The sequence below is a fragment of the Rutidosis leptorrhynchoides genome, chromosome 4 (genome assembly GCF_046630445.1).
Source record: "Rutidosis leptorrhynchoides isolate AG116_Rl617_1_P2 chromosome 4, CSIRO_AGI_Rlap_v1, whole genome shotgun sequence".
Lineage (NCBI taxonomy): Eukaryota > Viridiplantae > Streptophyta > Magnoliopsida > Asterales > Asteraceae > Rutidosis > Rutidosis leptorrhynchoides.
Window position 1 is genome coordinate 382,074,576 of NC_092336.1, and position 14,897 is coordinate 382,089,472.

Below are 14,897 nucleotides of genomic sequence, written 5' to 3' on the forward strand. Positions count from 1 at the left end.
CCTACAACTATTAAACAAAACGTTCCCACAAGTGACGGAGTCGGTAATTGGGGTAAGAAATGAGGTTTTTAGATTGTTACGGGACTGTTGGACATTACGTAACCCTCGTCCCTTTGACGACGTTACAACACGCTGTCTTATCAACAGCCATAACGGTTATGTTCCACAAGACCAGGGATGGGAAGTAGTCCTAGTAAAACCAGAATGCATGACTTGTTTCTGGACGTATGAATTACGTGTCTTTATTGCCTTTGCTGAACGACTTGTGTACTAGCTAGAATTATCTTCACAACTATCTTGTATCAAAGTTATTGTGTGCTATATTTCATGCTTTATGTAAAATAAGCGGTATTGTAAGTTTGTAAAATATTGTATAAAAGTTTGAACGCGAAATATTATTATAATCAGTTTTTCATATAGAATTGTAGTAGTTGAATTGTATATTAGCTACTAAGTATGAACTTAACGGGTAGGTACTACCCGAATTTAAACTTATAAAACGCTAATATGAAGAAAAAGCTTTTATAAATGAGTTCATATTATGCTACGAATTACTATTAACTACTCTTAATATTCTATATGATTAACTTGTTCCATTTGACTATTTTGAAGGAAATGGCACCGACTACTCAACACACCGTGAATATGAATGAAGAGGAATTCCGTACTTTTCTAGCTTCAAACATAGCCGCAGTACAGGCTGCGCTACATACCAACAATAACCTTGGATCTAGAAGTACAGGAAATCGTGTAGGATGCACCTACAAAGAATTCACTGCCTGCAAACCTTTGGAATTTGATGGAACCGAAGGACCGATCGGATTGAAACGGTGGACCGAGAAGGTCGAATCGGTGTTTGCTATAAGTAAGTGTACTGAAGAGGACAAAGTAAAGTACGCTACGCATACCTTCACAGGTTCTGCATTAACATGGTGGAATACCTATCTAGAGCAAGTGGGACAAGACGATGCGTACGCACTACCGTGGTCAGCATTCAAGCACTTGATGAACGAGAAGTACCGTCCCAGAACCGAGGTCAATAAGCTCAAGACAGAACTTAGAGGGTTACGAACCCAAGGATTTGATATTACCACGTATGAAAGACGATTCACAGAATTGTGCCTATTGTGTCCGGGAGCATTCGAAGATGAGGAAGAGAAGATCGACGCGTTTGTGAAAGGATTACCGGAAAGAATCCAAGAAGATATAAGTTCACACGAGCCCTCCTCCATACAACAGGCATGTAGAATGGCTCACAAACTAGTGAACCAGATTGAAGAAAGAATTAAAGAACAGACTGCTGAAGAGGCCAATGTGAAGCAAGTCAAAAGAAAGTGGGAGGAAAACGGTGATAAGAATCACCAATACAACAACAACAGCAATTACAACAATAATCGCAACAATTATCCCAACAATCGCAACATCAATCGCAACTACAACAAACGGCCCAATAACAACAACAACAACAACAACAACAGCAACTACAACAATCATCCCAACAACAATAATAACCGCAACAACAACAACAATCAGAAGCAGCTATGCCAAAGGTGTGAAAAGTATCACTCGGGGTTCTGCACCAAATTTTGCAACAAGTGTAAAAGAAATGGTCATAGCGCGGCGAAGTGCGAGGTCTACGGACCAGGGGTTAATAGAACGAAAGGAACAAATGGTGTCGGAACGAGTAATGGCGGAGCAAGTAGTGTCGGAGCATGTTATGCCAATGTAGTTTGTTATAAATGTGGAAAACCGGGCCACATTATTAGAAATTGCCCGAACCAGGAGAACACGAATGGACAAGGCTGCGGAAGAGTTTTCAATATTAATGTGGCAGAGGCACAGGAAGACCCGGAGCTTGTTACGGGTACGTTTCTTATTGACAATAAATCTGCTTACGTTTTATTTGATTCGGGTGCGGATAGAAGCTATATGAGTAGAGATTTTTGTGCTAAATTAAGTTGTCCATTGACGCCTTTGGGTAGTAAATTTTTACTCGAATTAGCAAATGGTAAATTAATTTCAGCAGATAATATATGTCGGAATCGAGAAATTAAACTGGTTAGCGAAACATTTAAGATTGATTTGATACCAGTAGAGTTAGGGAGTTTTGATGTGATAATCGGTATGGACTGGTTGAAAGAAGTGAAAGCAGAGATCGTTTGTTACAAAAATGCAATTCGCATTATACGAGAAAAAGGAAAACCCTTAATGGTGTACGGAGAAAAGGGCAACACGAAGCTACATCTTATTAGTAATTTGAAGGCACAAAAACTAATAAGAAAAGGTTGCTATGCTGTTCTAGCACACGTCGAAAAAGTACAAACTGAAGAAAAGAGCATCAATGATGTTCCCATTGCAAAAGAATTTCCCGATGTATTTCCGAAAGAATTACCGGGATTACCCCCACATCGATCCGTTGAATTTCAAATAGATCTTGTACCAGGAGCTGCACCAATAGCTCGTGCTCCTTACAGACTCGCACCCAGAGAGATGAAAGAACTGCAAAGCCAATTACAAGAACTTTTAGAGCGTGGTTTCATTCGACCAAGCACATCACCGTGGGGAGCTCCTGTTTTGTTTGTCCAGAAGAAAGATGGTACATTCAGGTTGTGTATCGACTACCGAGAGTTGAACAAACTTACCATCAAGAACCGCTACCCACTACCGAGAATCGACGACTTATTTGATCAACTACAAGGCTCGTCTGTTTATTCAAAGATTGACTTACGTTCCGGGTATCATCAAATGCGGGTGAAAGAAGATGATATTCCAAAGACTGCTTTCAGAACACGTTACGGTCATTACGAGTTTATGGTCATGCCGTTTGGTTTAACTAATGCACCAGCTGTGTTCATGGACCTTATGAACCGAGTGTGTGGACCATACCTTGACAAGTTTGTCATTGTTTTCATTGATGACATACTTATTTACTCAAAGAATGACCAAGAACACGGTGAACATTTGAGAAAGGTGTTAGAAGTATTGAGGAAGGAAGAATTGTAAGCTAAGTTTTCAAACTGTGCATTTTGGTTGGAAGAAGTTCAATTCCTCGGTCACATAGTGAACAAAGAAGGTATTAAGGTGGATCCGGCAAAGATAGAAACTGTTGAAAAGTGGGAAACCCCGAAAACTCCGAAACACATACGCCCGTTTTTAGGACTAGCTGGTTACTACAGAAGGTTCATCCAAGACTTTTCCAGAATAGCAAAACCCTTGACTGCATTAACGCATAAAGGGAAGAAATTTGAATGGAATGATGAACAAGAGAAAGCGTTTCAGTTATTGAAGAAAAAGCTAACTACGGCACCTATATTGTCATTGCCTGAAGGGAATGATGATTTTGTGATTTATTGTGATGCATCAAAGCAAGGTCTCGGTTGTGTATTAATGCAACGAACGAAGGTGATTGCTTATGCGTCTAGACAATTGAAGATTCACGAACAAAATTATACGACGCATGATTTGGAATTAGGCGCGGTTGTTTTTGCATTAAAGACTTGGAGGCACTACTTATATGGGGTCAAAAGTATTATATATACCGACCACAAAAGTCTTCAACACATATTTAATCAGAAACAACTGAATATGAGGCAGCGTAGGTGGATTGAATTATTGAATGATTACGACTTTGAGATTCGTTACCACCCGGGGAAGGCAAATGTGGTAGCCGATGCCTTGAGCAGGAAGGACAGAGAACCCATTCGAGTAAAATCTATGAATATAATGATTCATAATAACATTACTACTCAAATAAAGGAGGCACAACAAGGAGTTTTAAAAGAGGGAAATTTAAAGGATGAAATACCCAAAGGATCGGAGAAGCATCTTAATATTCGGGAAGACGGAACCCGGTATAGGGCTGAAAGGATTTGGGTACCAAAATTTGGAGATATGAGAGAAATGGTACTTAGAGAAGCTCATAAAACCAGATACTCAATACATCCTGGAACGGGGAAGATGTACAAGGATCTCAAGAAACATTTTTGGTGGCCGGGTATGAAAACCGATGTTGCTAAATACGTAGGAGAATGTTTGACATGTTCTAAGGTCAAAGCTGAGCATCAGAAACCATCAGGTCTACTTCAACAACCCGAAATCCCGGAATGGAAATGAGAAAACATTACCATGGATTTCATCACTAAATTGCCAAGGACTGCAAATGGTTTTGATACTATTTGGGTAATAGTTGATCGTCTCACCAAATCCGCACACTTCCTACCAATAAGAGAAGATGACAAGATGGAGAAGTTAGCACGACTGTATTTGAAGGAAGTCATCTCCAGACATGGAATACCAATCTCTATTATCTCTGATAGGGATGGCAGATTTATTTCAAGATTCTGGAAGACATTACAGCAAGCATTAGGAACTCGTCTAGACATGAGTACTGCCTATCATCCACAAACTGATGGGCAGAGCTAAAGGATGATACAAACGCTTGAAGACATGCTACGAGCATGTGTTATTGATTTCGGAAACAGTTGGGATCGACATCTACCGTTAGCAGAATTTTCCTACAACAACAGCTACCATTCAAGCATTGAGATGGCGCCGTTTGAAGCACTTTATGGTAGAAAGTGCAGGTCTCCGATTTGTTGGAGTGAAGTGGGGGATAGACAGATTACGGGTCCGGAGATTATACAAGAAACTACCGAGAAGATCATCCAAATTCAACAACGGTTGAAAACCGCCCAAAGTCGACAAAAGAGCTACGCTGACATTAAAAGAAAAGATATAGAATTTGAAATTGGAGAGATGGTCATGCTTAAAGTTGCACCTTGGAAAGGCGTTGTTCGATTTGGTAAACGAGGGAAATTAAATCCAAGGTATATTGGACCATTCAAGATTATTGATCGTGTCGGACCAGTAGCTTACCGACTTGAGTTACCTCAACAACTCGCGGCTGTACATAACACTTTCCACGTCTCGAATTTGAAGAAATGTTTTGCTAAAGAAGATCTCACTATTCCGTTAGATGAAATCCAAATCAACGAAAAACTTCAATTCATCGAAGAACCCGTCGAAATAATGGATCGTGAGGTTAAAAGACTTAAGCAAAACAAGATACCAATGGTTAAGGTTCGATGGAATGCTCGTAGAGGACCCGAGTTCACCTGGGAGCGTGAAGATCAGATGAAGAAGAAATACCCGCATCTATTTCCAGAAGATTCGTCAACACCTTCAACAGCTTAAAATTTCGGGACGAAATTTATTTAACGGGTATGTACTGTAGTGACCCGAACTTTTCCATGTTTATATATATTAATTGAGATTGATATTTACATGATTAAAATTTTCCAACATGTTAAGCAATCAAACTTGTTAAGACTTGATTAATTGAAATATGTTTCATATAGACAATTGACCACCCAAGTTAACCGGCGATTCACGAACGTTAAAACTTGTAAAAACGACATGACGATATATATATGGATATACATATGGTTAACATGAGATTATGATAAGTAAGTATCTCCATAAGTATATTAACAATAAGTTATATACATATAAACAAGACTACTAACTTAAGGATTTCGAAACGAGACATATATGTAACGATTATCGTTGTAACGACATTTAAATGTATATATATCATATTAAGATATATTAATATATCATAATATCATGATAATATAATAATTTAACATCTCATTAGATATAATAAACAATGGGTTAACAACATTAATTGAGATCGTTAACTTAAAGGTTTCAAAACAACACTTACATGTAACGACTAACGATGACTTAACGACTCAGTTAAAATGTATATACATGTAGTGTATTTAGATGTATTAAAATACTTTTGGAAGACTTCAAGACATATATCAAAACACTCATACTTAACGAAAATGGTTACAGTTACTTTCCCATTCTTTTCTTTCATCAAGAATTCTAGTCGTATTCTTACCCGTATTATACACAGCTTCAAAACGTACTTACTATGGGTATATACCAATAGGAACTAGCATGGGATTCCACTCTTGATTATGTCATGTATGACTAATCAATTTTAACTTCTACCATGAGCTAGTCAACTAACTAGAACTCCTTTTAACCCCACTCACCACTCACCAATTACCACTCATCATTCACTCCATTTCACTTCCAATTCTCTTTATAATTCTCTCTCAACACACACACACACACACACTATTATGAACGTATTTTTCAAGTAGTTAATCATCATCTTCATCAAAAATCACTTCAAGAATCAAGCTATAATCATAATAGGAAGAACACTTCAAGAACACTTCAAAAATCCCTTCAAGTTTACTAATTTACTTCCAAGCTTTCTAATCCATTCCAAGTAATCATGTAAGATCAAGAAATCTTTGTTATATACAGTAGGTTATCTTTCTTATTCAAGGTAATATTCATATTCAAACTTTGATTCAATTTCTATAACTATAAACTATCTTAATTCGAGTAAAAATCTTACTTGAACTTGTTTTTGTGTCATGATCCTACTTCAAGAACTTTCAAGCCATCCAAGATCCTTTGAAGCTAGATCATTTCTTGTCACTTCCAGTAGGTTTACCTACTAAACTTGAGGTAGTAATGATGTTCATAACATCATTCGATTCATATATATAAAACTATCTTATTCGAAGGTTTAAACTCGTAATCACTAGAACATAGTTTAGTTAATTCTAAACTTGTTCGCAAATAAAAGTTAATCCTTCTAACTTGACTTTTAAAATTAACTAAACACATGTTCTATATCTATATGATATGCTAACTTAATGATTTAAAACCTGGAAACACGAAAAACACCGTAAAACCGGATTTACGCCGTCGTAGTAACACCGCGGGCTGTTTTGGGTTAGTTAATTAAAAACTATGATAAACTTTGATTTAAAAGTTGTTATTCTGAGAAAATGATTTTTATTATGAACATGAAACTATATCCAAAAATTATGGTTAAACTCAAAGTGGAAGTATGTTTTCTAAAATGGTCATCTAGACGTCGTTCTTTCGACTGAAATGACTACCTTTACAAAAACGACTTGTAACTTATTTTTCCGACTATAAACCTATACTTTTTCTGTTTAGATTCATAAAATAGAGTTCAATATGAAACCATAGCAATTTTATTCACTCAAAACGGATTTAAAATGAAGAAGTTATGGGTAAAACAAGATTGAATAATTTTTCTCATTTTAGCTACGTGAAAATTGGTAACAAATATATTCCAACCATAACTTAATCAACTTGTATTGTATATTATGTAATCTTGAGATACCATAGACACGTATACAATGTTTCGACCTATCATGTCGACACATCTATATATATTTCGGAACAACCATAGACACTCTATATGTGAATGTTGGAGTTAGCTATACAGGGTTGAGGCTGATTCCAAAATATGTATAGTTTGAGTTGTGATCAATACTGAGATACGTATACACTGGGTCGTGGATTGATTCAAGATAATATTTATCGATTTATTTATGTACATCTAACTGTGGACAACTAGTTGTAGGTTACTAACGAGGACAGCTGACTTAATAAACTTAAAACATCAAAATATATTAAAAGTGTTGTAAATATATTTTGAACATACTTTAATATATATGTATATATTGTTATAGGTTCGTGAATCAACAGTGGCCAAGTCTTACTTCTCGACGAAGTAAAAATATGTGAAAGTGAGTTATAGTCCCACTTTTAAAATCTAATGTTTTTGGGATGAGAATACATGCAGGTTTTATAAATGATTTACAAAATAGACACAAGTACGTGAAACTACATTCTATGGTTGAATTATCCAAATCGAATATGCCCCTTTTTATTAAGTCAGGTAATCTAAGAATTAGGGAACAGACACCCTAATTGACGCGAATCCTAAAGATAGATCTATTGTGCCTAACAAACCCCATCCAAAGTACCGGATGCTTTAGTACTTCGAAATTTATATCATATCCGAAGGGTGTCCCGGAATGATGGGGATATTCTTATATATGCATCTTGTTAATGTCGGTTACCAGGTGTTCACCATATGAATGATTTTTATCTCTATATATGGGATGTGTATTGAAATATGAAATCTTGTGGTCTATTGTTACGATTTGATATATATAGGTTAAACCTATAACTCACCAACATTTTTGTTGATGTTTTAAGCATGTTTCTTCTCAGGTGATTATTAAGAGCTTCCGCTGACGCATACTTAAATAAGGACGAGATTTGGAGTCCATGCTTGTATGATATTGTGTAAAAACTGCATTCAAGAAACTTATTTTGTTGTAACATATTTGTATTGTAAACCATTATGTAATGGTCGTGTGTAAACATGATATTTTAGATTATCATTATTTGATAATCTACGTAAAGCTTTTTAAACCTTTATTGATGAAATAAAGGTTATGGTTTGTTTTAAAATGAATGCAGTCTTTGAAAAACGTCTCATATAGAGGTCAAAACCTCGCAACGAAATCAATTAATATGGAACGTTTTTAATCAATAAGAACGGGACATTTCAGATAATCGTTACATATATGTCTCGTTTCGAAATCATTAAGTTAGTAGTCTTGTTTTTACATATGTAGTTCATTGTTAATATACTTAATGATATGTTTACTTATCATAATATCATGTTAACTATATATATATATATATATATATATATATATATATATATATATATATATATATATATATATATATATATATATATATATATATATATATATATATATATATATATATATATATGTCATCATATAGTTTTTACAAGTTTTAACGTTCGTGAATCACCGGTCAACTTGGGTGGTCAATTGTCTATATGAAACCTATTTCAATTAATCAAGTCTTAACAAGTTTGATTGTTTAACATGTTGGAAACACTTAATCATGTAAATATCAATTTCATTTAATATATATAAACATGGAAAAGTTTGGGTCAATACACCAGGACCCTTTAAATCGAAAATCCACAACTCGCCACTAACAAATCCAACTATTACTACGAATCAGAAAAAATATTGTCTAACCAGATGCCCTATACGATCAATAGAACTCGTTTCTGATTTGGACGATCACTCCCGTGGCAACCACAGAGCATACTCCGACTCCTATAACCGAGACCCCCGTCAAACCTGACGCTCTGATACCAGTTGTTGGGAAATTACGGTCTCACTAATTCTCACCACCCAGCCCAACAAATTCACCACAATTTATTAATAAAAGCCAAGTAATTATCGCAAACATATTATAAGCTTATATGCCTTTAAAAATAAACATATTACAACCATGTTTATAAAATCTCAATTAAACCCATGACATAATTAACACGGCAGTCTATATTAAGCATACAATAATCTAATAACTCCTACCAGAATTTGTTCTAATTTAATAGAGTATGTACAGGTTATTCACCATATGTGATTATATACCGCTTTAGAAATTACTCCGTATATAGTAAATACCGATTACAATTACCATTATAATAAAGAACTCTCTCTACTGAAACTCTCTCTCTACTGAAACCTTACCCTAGTTTTAAAAAAACCGCCGCCTTGTTCCTTCCGGCCACCGGCTCTCCGCCGGTGGTCTGGATCTCGTTTCATTCCTTTCCTTGTTATCCTATTTGTGTCCTTTTCATACTTTGACATTCCTGTAGTCGGTGATTAATTCGAGCAGATCTAGATTTCTGTGGGTTTTATGGTGGAGGTGAGTGGTGTTTGGGCTTCCGGGGACTGGTTCCTGTCGATTTTATGCCGGCTGTTAACCGGTAACTGTACTGGTCACCGGAGGTCCTTTCTTCACAACTCTTCACTGTCGTGTTGCTCCCCCTGTCATTTGTCTGCTACTTCATCTGGATCCGCCTTGCTGCTGCTTCATCTGTTCGTGGTTTCATCTTCATATTATCAGATTCGAGTTTGTAGGTTCGTGGATGATGGATTCGTGTGGGTTCGGGTCTTAAGAGCTTCGAGTACCATGTCTCGTGGGTTGTGTTATTTCGGGTTGCATCATTCTCATTGTTTTAGGGTTCTGGTGCTTTCTGATGTGTGGCTCGAGTCTTGTCGGGTTGAGGTTTTGAAGTGGTAGCAGGTGGGGTTCTATTCGTGATTCTCTATATGGCGGTCGCTCTATCATGGTTTGTTTCTTGTAAAACCACCTTGACATATTATATTATCATCTCTTGATGTGATTGTGTGGTTGGATTAGGCTTGTTTTTCGAGGGTTTCGAGTGATTGTTGTTTCGTGGGTTATGTGCTTCGACTTTCATGAGTGCTCCAATTACATACTCTATCGAGTGATTGCCCATATGTGATTATGTAGTGTGTTTTGGTTTGTATATCTAGAGATATCCTGATGGTTCGATCCTCCATATGTGATGTCGTGTTAAAATCGTGTGTTATAGGACAATTCGAGTGAGGCTTTAGGAATGTTGTCGTGTCATGTTTCGTCTATCGTGTTTCATGTATCGTGTCTTGTTATATTCGGGTTTAATTGTGTGTTAAAAGTCGTGTATTGCATACCTAGCATCTTGCTAGTGCTTTATAAATTTAATAATAATTACTGTTGCCTTTAAAAAAAAATAGTAAATACCAAATGACAATTGTTTAGCAACAGTTACAACATAAATAAGTCCAAATATTCAATTGAAATATCCGTTCATAATTATATATTCAACAACATATATATTAGTTTCTGAAACTATATCAGCATGTTTTACAAATAATTTAACACCATGATCTGAATATAATCATTGAGATTGAGATCTATATAATATAATAATAATAATTAATTTAATAATATATAATCATAATAATGGACAATATGTATTACCATATTAAATTCGGCAACAACAGAGTACAAGAAATTTATTATTTTGACGGCAACTATAATCGATAATAACGTGCAGTATCGTATGACAATTTATACACAAATCGAAACCCCAATTTACATAGCAGTAGTAAATTATATATCAGTTTACACAAAAGAAAATTTCAGCAAGATTATGATCCGATCATACTGAACTATGATAGGGGCAGCATCATACCATCTCAAGTCAAGTTGATAATTCAAATAGTGTATAAAGAGAATTCAGTATATAATAGTCTGAAATCGCAAAAGTGGTGAATATATAATAGCATATTCGGCCACACCGAAAATTATTAATGAGATTCAAGTGCAATCTTTCGAATGGATTAAAAATCGGTCGAAGAAACTCTTCACATCATGGCATCAATGGCTTCTTCAACCGTCATCTTCAAACGTGTTGAACACAAATTTTGACCCGGTTGAGTTATTATAGTTTGTATTGTAATGTAGCGTTGATTTCCATAGCTTCGTGAATTTGTACCATACGCGTTCGATGTGGGTAGCCATTTCGTCTACCTCATCGGTTTGTAATTATTTGCATATATAATATATTTGGCTTTTCAAAAAAAAAAAATAATAGCATATTCGGCAACCAATTCAACGATCAAACTTAATAAATGTCGTAACAGTTTAATAATATCCGAAATTACCTTAAAAGCTATTACCTTAAAAGCTAGAGTTAATAAAAGCCTCCTATTGGCTCCCTACTTACTGTTTGCTGTCCTATCCTACTCACAATTTTTTTAATTATTATTTATATTTATATTTAATGTTTAATTAAATTAAATTGCATTAACGCGTGACATGGTGCATGTGGGGTTTTTTGCCAGCTCATGCATCCCCCAAATATCTATCCTCAATATCTACTACCCCACATATAAAAGTACTTAATTTTAAAAAATGTACTCCGTATAACTTATATTCCTCTCCATCAAAATATACTCTGTATTCCTCTCCATGAAAGTGTAGCAATTTCTTCCCTTGATAAAATTTTCTCTTCTAAAAATGGTTGATGTTATGGTGCGACAGATCTCACACGTTAGCTCTTTAGCGAGAACATGATTCTACAACCAAAATCACCTGCTATCGCAAATCGGACCTGCTTAAATGCGTCGCAAACACCGTCTCCAACGACGTCGTCATCGTGGCCATCTTCATCGTCTCAAAACGTCAGCCTTCAAGTATTTCCGTATTTTGTTTTAAATTTTATGTATGATATGATGAGTTGTTTGTTTGCTTAATTAGGAATTTAGATAATGAAGAGCTGCTTATCACATATCGGAGCCGCTTATTTCCGTCGCAAACACCGTCACCGGGTATCACATATTGGAATTGGTTTTTTTTTTTTTTTTTTCGTTTATGAAAAAAGGTACTAAGAAAGGGATAAAAAACCTAGTAATTACCAACGCTCTTTTTGTATTCCTGTAGTTCTACGATTCAGATAATGCTGCTAGTTTCAGAATCTTGCTTTTTTTTGACAAACATCAATTATCTCTTGCACACCAAGTGTTTGCTATAATACCTTAATGAAAAAAACAATCGCTCGCAATGTTAGAAATGCGTTCGCTTTGTTGCTTTTTAAGATTGTATAAGTATTTCATAAATCAATACAGTTTCATATCTGAAATGATATGTGAAAGATGAATGTCATTTGTAAGTAATCTCCAACTTATAATCGTACATATTTCGTTTAATATTATAGTAAGTACACAGTATATAATGTTTACCTGTTTTGTTTATAGGAAATAAAGTGACATCTGCTGCTTCCAAATGAGTTGAAAAGTTAGAGCCTAGAGGGTAAGATGTACTTTCAAAGTTCGTTTTGCTTTTGTATACTTTAGTATGTCTACTTTTAACAACTTAATACAGAGGTTATAAGGTCAGAAAGGAACATATACGTCAATTGCAATACATAGTGTGATTGGAGTATTAAACAAAAATTGTCATAGGTATGATCATTAGTACTCTGTATAAAAAAGTAAAATAACAGTCATTTCATTTCATGTTAGTATTGGAAGTATTGATTTGGATCAGAATATTCACTGCAGGTTAGATATAGCAATTGGTAACATCCGGTATGTCAATTAATTGCAACCATTGTAATAGCCTCTCAGACTTGAGATCAAGGTAATTTTTCTATTTTTGAATTGAATATACTCATCATTATTGTTATTGTATAATTAGGTAAAGGTTAATAATTAAGCTAACTCTGGGTATCTTTGGTAGAGGAAACTTGCTCAATGATTAGAACGAGTCACGTCGGTGGATCTGCACCCATTGAAAACTTCTGCCGATCAGTATACGAGTACGTAACTTCACAACACACATACATTTACATTAATACCTTATGGTGGGAGCTTGTATTTTTGGTGGTCAATATATAAACTCATGATGCTGTTATTAGGTCTGGTGTAACTGTTTTTTCATGTCGCCAGTTTGTTTCACCAACTGTGTGTGGTAGTTAGTCATATGATGAAATACGACAGTTAATTACGGTCACAAATTTCAACTTTGTGGGTTACTTTGTTATAATGGTTGTATCAAACGATGGTTGAAACTGAAATTTGATAAACACCATTTACGAAAGATATGGAAGATCACAATATGGAACAGTTGGTAGTTAGATCACGGGATGGAACGATTGGTATAATGTATGTTTTACCTTTTCGAATCAAGGTGAAGGTTAGTTTGTATACTTATCTTTATGATTTTGTTTTCTATGCGCACTTATTCTGTCCACTTTTTTACATATTGCCTTTAACTTTATGTACTAACAGGGAACTAACTACTAAGTATCAACGGGTTGTCAACATCCGTTTCGAAGGTGGTGCAACCAAACGTGGTTAGGTTTTGTAAGTTTTATTAGTTGATGTACAAGATTATGTTGTTCAAGTGATCAGTAAATTCTTTTTAGCAAAGAATGATATATTTCAGCAATATAATAATAGGAGTAACATTTTTCAGCAATCATTGTATACCTTTCTGACTGCTACCACACACAAAAATATGGTGTCCTTGACATAATTATTTTTTTGTATCAAGTTCAATGTAAATACGCTCTTAATTTTACCGCTGCGAAGCGCGGTCACCATTTCTCTTGTTATATATCATAGCAGATCTAATTATACTTATATCAGTTTCATACTTTTATGGAACACGATTCTGTTTAAGTTTAATAGGAAATGTTTAAGTTTAATAGGAAATATGTATACGAAACTGAAATAACTAAATATGTAATCACAAAATAATAATCAGGTTGCTAATAAATAATCAAAAAGAGAAAGTTAAAAACGATCTAACCGATATTAGGTTAAATCGGACTTGTGTTTGATACAATTCCCTTAAACAGATCCGAAGTCTGTTCTCAGGGTACACCGGTTCGAAGCAGCGTACTGCCGGACTTGACCAAATGCCTGAAAGAAAACCGGAACGGGGAGACCTTGTTGCGGCTGAGAGGAAACTCTAATCATATAAGAATGCTTATATGATTTTTGGTGTATTTTTATTCAACCCTAAAGGCTCATATTTATAGTTGGAACAATAGCATTAAGTTTGATCCCACTTCCTATGTGAGACAAATTTCAAACTTAAAAAAAATTCTTTTAGATTTTAGATTTTGTAACCAACAAAGCGACTTTGAGATTGGATATCTCATTCAATTTTAACCCGTTTTGGACACCCCTTAGCTCGTTTTAACGCCCTTGTCAAGGACTACAAAACCCACCAAATAGTTGCTATCATATGTCACTCGATCATATAATTATTTGTGTACAAAGTTTAGTGAAACACACACTTTTCATCAAAATTTTCCAACAATACCCATAACTAACTGAGACGCATAGCTAAAAAATGAGTCTATTGGGTTAGTTATTAATCAATTGGGTTCATAAAAGGGTCAAAGAAAGGGTCCAATTTTAACCATATGAAACCAAAAATATATGTATATATATGGTCCAACGGGTCCTTAAGGGTCTTTACATGATTTTAAGAATATTAATCATCTAAGGTTCTATGAGTCTAAGAAACTAATTTGAGAAACGGGTCTCGACCCAACCCGACCCGGC

At 35.1% G+C, this 14,897-nt stretch overlaps 1 long non-coding RNA gene across 4 annotated transcripts; it reads left to right on the plus strand.

Moving 5' to 3' along the window:
* Window positions 1-11,769: 11,769 nt before the first annotated feature.
* On the plus strand, window positions 11,770-13,931 carry LOC139843970 (uncharacterized). 4 transcript variants are annotated; one of them, XR_011757769.1, is made up of 8 exons: window positions 11,770-12,002; window positions 12,079-12,149; window positions 12,576-12,630; window positions 12,703-12,782; window positions 12,882-12,960; window positions 13,060-13,138; window positions 13,238-13,515; window positions 13,611-13,931. It is a non-coding gene; the product is annotated as an uncharacterized lncRNA (long non-coding RNA). The 4 variants fall into 4 exon arrangements; XR_011757767.1 differs by having other exon boundaries at window positions 11,770-12,149; XR_011757768.1 differs by having other exon boundaries at window positions 12,576-12,782.
* Window positions 13,932-14,897: the final 966 nt, after the last annotated feature.